The sequence below is a fragment of the Hemitrygon akajei genome, unplaced genomic scaffold (assembly GCF_048418815.1).
Source record: "Hemitrygon akajei unplaced genomic scaffold, sHemAka1.3 Scf000093, whole genome shotgun sequence".
In the NCBI taxonomy this organism is placed as follows: Eukaryota; Metazoa; Chordata; class Chondrichthyes; order Myliobatiformes; family Dasyatidae; genus Hemitrygon; species Hemitrygon akajei.
The window spans coordinates 1,658,057-1,663,917 of record NW_027331979.1 but is presented as its reverse complement, the minus strand read 5'-3'; positions in this window follow the sequence as shown (position 1 = coordinate 1,663,917).

Sequence of the window (5,861 nt, the reverse complement as noted above, 5' to 3'; positions counted from 1 at the left end):
CGCCGGGCTTTTGTGATGGGACGGTGTGGAGGCAGATTCACTCTGTGTCTGACCCCGGGAGTTTGTGATGGGACGGTGAGGAGGGAGATTCACTCTGTTTCTGACCCCGGGAATTTGAGATCGAAATGTGTGGATGCAGATTCACTCTATGTCTGTCCCCGGACATTGTGATGGGACGGTGTGAAGGGAGATTCAATCTGCGTCTGAACCCTGGCTTTTTTGATGGGACGGTGAGGAGGGAGATTCACTCTGTGTCTGACCCCGGGACCGTGTGATGGGACGTTTTAGATGGAGATTCACTCTGTGTCAGACCCCGGGAGTGTGTGATGGATAGGTGTGGATGCAGATTCACTTTGTGTCTGATCCCGGTCTTTTGTGATGGGACGGTGTGGATGGAGATTCACTCTGTGTCTGACCCCGGAAGTGTGTGATGGTGCGGTGAGGAGGGCGATTCACTCTGTGTCTGACCCCGGGAGTGTGTGATGGGACGGTGAGGAGGGAGATTTACTCCTTGTCTGACCCCGGGAGTTTGTGATGGAAAGGTGTGGATGCAGATTCACTCTATGTCTGATCCCCTGGAATTTGTGATGGGATGGTGTGGAAGGAGACTCACTCTGTGTCTGACCCCGGGATTGCGTGATGGGACAGTTTGGATGGAGGTTCACTCAGTGTCTGACCCCGGGCTTTTGTGATGGGACGGTGTGGAGGCAGATTCACTCTGTGTCTGACCACGGGAGTTTGTGATGGGACGGTGTGGATGGAGATTCACTCTGTGTCTGACCCCGGGAAAGTGTGATTTGACGGTTTGGATGGAGATTCACTCTGTGTCTGACCCCGGGCTTTTGTGATGGGACGGTGTGGATGGAGATTCACTCTGTGTCTGACTCCGGGAAAGTACGATGGGACGGTTTGGATGGAGGTTGACTCAATGTCTAACCCCGGGCTTTTGTGATGGGACGGTGTGGAGGGAGATTCACTCTGCGTCTGACCCCGGGCTTTTGGGATGGGACGGTGTGGAGGGAGATTCACTCTGTGTCTGACCCAGGAAGTGTGTGTTTGGACCGTGCGTAGGGGTATCCGCTCCTCGTCTGACCCCGGGAGTGTGTGTTGGGACGGTGTGGAGGGAGATTCAATCTGAGTCTGACCACGGCAATGTGTGATGGGACGGTTTGGATGGAGATTCACCCTGTGTCTGACCCCGGGCGTGTGTGATGCGACGGTGAAGAGGGAGATTCACTCTGTGTCTGACTCCGGGCTTTTGTGATTGTCCGGTGTGTATGGAGATTCACTTTGTGTCTGATCCCGGTCTTTTGTGATGGGACGGTGTGGATGGAGATTCACTCTATGTCTGACCCCGGAAGTGTGTGATGGTACGGTGAGGAGGGCGATTCACTCTGTGTCTGACCCCGGGAATACGTGTTGGGACAGTGTGGATGGAGGTTCACTCAGTGTCTGACCCCGGGCTTTTGTGATGGGACGGTGTGGAGGCAGATTCACTCTGTGTCTGACCCCGGGAGTTTGTGATGGGACGGTGTGGATGGAGATTCACTCTGTGTCTGACCCCGGGAAAGTGTGATTTGACGGTTTGGATGGAGATTCACTCTGTGTCTGACCCCGGGCTTTTGTGATGGGACGGTGGGGATGGAGATACACTCTGTGTCTGACTCCGGGAAAGTATGATGGGACGGTTTGGATGGAGGTTGACTCAATGTCTAACCCCGGGCTTTTGTGATGGGACGGTGTGGAGGGAGATTCACTCTGCGTCTGACCCCAGGCTTTTGGGATGAGACGGTGTGGAGGGAGATTCACTCTGTGTCTGACCCAGGAAGTGTGTGTTTGGACCGTGCGTAGGGGGATTCGCTCTGTGTCTGACCCCGAGAGTGTGTGTTGGGACGGTGAGGGGGGAGTTTCAATCTCTGTCTGACCCCGGGACCGTATGATGGGACGGTTTTGATGGAGATTCACTCCGTGTCAGACAACGGGAGTGTGTGATGGGTCGGTGAGGAGGGAGTTTCACTCTGTTTCTGACCCCGGCAATGTGTGATGGGACGGTTTGGATGGAGTTTCACTCAGTGTCTGACCCCGGGAGTTTATGATGGGTCGGTGTGGATGGAAACTCACTCTGTGTCTTACCCTGGGAATGTGTGATGGGACGGTTTGGATGGAGATTCACTCTGTGACTGTCCCCGGGCTTTTGCGATGGGACGGTGAGGAGGGAGATTCACTCTGTGTCTGACCCCGGGAACGTGTGATGGGACGGTTTGAATGGAGGTTCACTCAGAGTCTGACCCCGGATGTGTGTGATGGGACGGTGAAGAGGGAGATTCACTCAGTGTCTGACCCCGGGCTTCTGTGATGGGACGGTGAGGAGGGAGATTCACTCTGTGTCTGACCCCGGGAGTGTGTGTTGGGACGGTGAGAAGGGAGTTTCACTCTGTGTCCGACCCCGGGACAGTGTGATGGGACTGTGATGTGGGAGATTCACTCTGTTTCTGACCCCGGGAATTTGAGATCGAAATGTGTGGATGCAGATTCACTCTATGTCTGACCCCGGATATTGTGATGGGACGGTGTGAAGGGAGATTCAATCTGCGTCTGAACCCTGGCTTTTGTGATGGGACGGTGAGGAGGGAGATTCACTCTGTGTCTGACCCCGGGACCGTGTGATGGGACGTTTTAGATGGAGATTCACTCTGTGTCAGACCCCGGGAGTGTGTGATGGATAGGTGTGGATGCAGATTCACTCTATGTCTGATTCCGGGAAATTGTGATGGGACGGTGTGGAGGGAGATTCAATCTGAGTCTGACCACGGCAAAGTGTGATGGGACGGTTTGGATGGAGATTCACCCTGTGTCTGACCCCGGGCTTTTGTGATGGGACGGTGAGGAGGGAGATTCAATCTGTGTCTGACCCCTGGAAAGTGTGATGGGTCGGTTTGGATTGAGGTTCACTCTGAGTCTGAACCCGGGCGTGTGTGATGCGACGGTGAAGAGGGAGATTCACTCTGTGTCTGACTCCGGGCTTTTGTGATGGGCCGGTGTGTATGGAGATTCACTTTGTGTCAGATGCCGGTCTTTTGTGATGGGTCGGTGTGGATGGAGATTCACTCTGTGTCTGACCCCGGAAGTGTGTGATGGTACGGTGAGGAGGGCGATTCACTCTGTGTCTGAACCCGGGAGTGTGTGATGGGACGGTGAGGAGGGAGATTTACTCCTTGTCTGACCCCGGGAGTTTGTGATGGAAAGGCGTGGATGCAGATTCGCTCTATGTCTGACCCCTGGAATTTGTGATGGGTTGGTGTGGAAGGAGATTCACTCTGTGTCTGACCCCGGGAGTTTGTGATGGGACGGTGTGGATGGAGATTCACTCTGTGTCTGACCCCGGGAAAGTGTGATTTGACGGTTTGGATGGAGATTCACTCTGTGTCTGACCCCGGGCTTTTGTGATGGGACGGTGTGGAGGGAGATTCACTCTGCGTCTGACCCCGGGCTTTTGGGATGGGACGGTGTGGAGGGAGATTCACTCTGTGTCTGACCCAGGAAGTGTGTGTTTGGACCGTGCGTAGGGGGATCCGCTCTGTGTCTGACCCCGGGAGTGTGTGTTGGGACGGTGAGGGAGGAGTTTCAATCTCTGTCTGACCCCGGGACCGTGTGATGGGACGGTTTTGATGGAGATTCACTCCGTGTCAGACACCGGGAGTGTGTGATGGTACGGTGAGGAGGGAGATTCACTCTGTTTCTGACCCCGGCAATGTGTGATGGGACGGTTTGGATGGAGTTTCACTCAGTGTCTGACCCCGCCAGTTTATGATGGGTCGGTGTGGATGGAGATTCACTCTGTGTCTTACCCCGGGAATGTGTGATGGGACGGTTTGGATGGAGATTCACTCTGTGACTGTACCCGGGCTATTGTGATGGGACGGTGAGGAGGGAGATTCACTCTGTGTCTGACTCCGGGCTTCTGTGATGGGCCGGTGTGTATGGAGATTCACTTTGTGTCTGATCCCGGTCTTTTGTGATGGGACGGTGTGGATGGAGATTCACTCTGAGTCTGACCACGGCAATGTGTGATGGGACGGTTTGGATGGAGATTCACCCTGTGTCTGACCCCGGGCTTTTGTGATGGGACGGTGAGGAGTGAGATTCAATCTGTGTCTGACCCCGGGAAAGTGTGATGGGACGGTTTGGATTGAGGTTCACTCTGAGTCGGAACCCGGGCATGTGTGATGCGACGGTGAAGAGGGAGATTCACTCTGTGTCTGACCCCGGGAATGTGTAACGGGACAGTTGGGATGGAGGTTCACTCAGTGTCTGACCCCGGGCTTTTGTGATGGGACGGTGTGGAGGCAGATTCACTCTGTGTCTGACCCCGGGAGTTTGTGATGGGACGGTGTGGATGGAGATTCACTCTGTGTCTGACCCCGGGCTTTTGTGATGGGACGGTGTGGATGGAGATTCACTCTGTGTCTGACTCCGGGAAAGTATGATGGGACGGTTTGGATGGAGGTTGACTCAATGTCTAAAGCCGGGCTTTTGTGATGGGACGGTGTGGAGGCAGATTCACTCTGTGTCTGACCCCGGGAGTTTGTGATTAGACGGTGAGGAGGGAGATTCACTCTGTTTCTGACCCCGGGAATTTGAGATCGAAATGTGTGGATGCAGATTCACTCTATGTCTGTCCCCGGATATTGTGATGGGACGGTGTGAAGGGAGATTCAATCTGCGTCTGAACCCTGGCTTTTTTGATGGGACGGTGAGGAGGGAGATTCACTCTGTGTCTGACCCCGGGACCGTGTGATGGGACGTTTTAGATGGAGATTCACTCTGTGTCAGACCCCGGGAGTGTGTGATGGATAGGTGTGGATGCAGATTCACTTTGTGTCTGATCCCGGTCTTTTGTGATGGGACGGTGTGGATGGAGATTCACTCTGTGTCTGACCCCGGAAGTGTGTGATGGTGCGGTGAGGAGGGCGATTCACTCTGTGTCTGACCCCGGGAGTGTGTGATGGGACGGTGAGGAGGGAGATTTACTCCTTGTCTGACCCCGGGAGTTTGTGATGGAAAGGTGTGGATGCAGATTCACTCTATGTCTGATCCCCTGGAATTTGTGATGGGATGGTGTGGAAGGAGACTCACTCTGTGTCTGACCCCGGGATTGCGTGATGGGACAGTTTGGATGGAGGTTCACTCAGTGTCTGACCCCGGGCTTTTGTGATGGGACGGTGTGGAGGCAGATTCACTCTGTGTCTGACCACGGGAGTTTGTGATGGGACGGTGTGGATGGAGATTCACTCTGTGTCTGACCCCGGGAAAGTGTGATTTGACGGTTTGGATGGAGATTCACTCTGTGTCTGACCCCGGGCTTTTGTGATGGGACGGTGTGGATGGAGATTCACTCTGTGTCTGACTCCGGGAAAGTACGATGGGACGGTTTGGATGGAGGTTGACTCAATGTCTAACCCCGGGCTTTTGTGATGGGACGGTGTGGAGGGAGATTCACTCTGCGTCTGACCCCGGGCTTTTGGGATGGGACGGTGTGGAGGGAGATTCACTCTGTGTCTGACCCCGGGACCGTGTGATGGGACGTTTTAGATGGAGTTTCACTCTGTGTCAGACCCCGGGAGTGTGTGATGGATAGGTGTGGATGCAGATTCACTTTGTGTCTGATCCCGGTCTTTTGTGATGGGACGGTGTGGATGGAGATTCACTCTGTGTCTGACCCCGGAAGTGTGTGATGGTGCGGTGAGGAGGGCGATTCACTCTGTGTCTGACCCCGGGAGTGTGTGATGGGACGGTGAGGAGGGAGATTTACTCCTTGTCTGACCCCGGGAGTTTGTGATGGAAAGGTGTGGATGCAGATT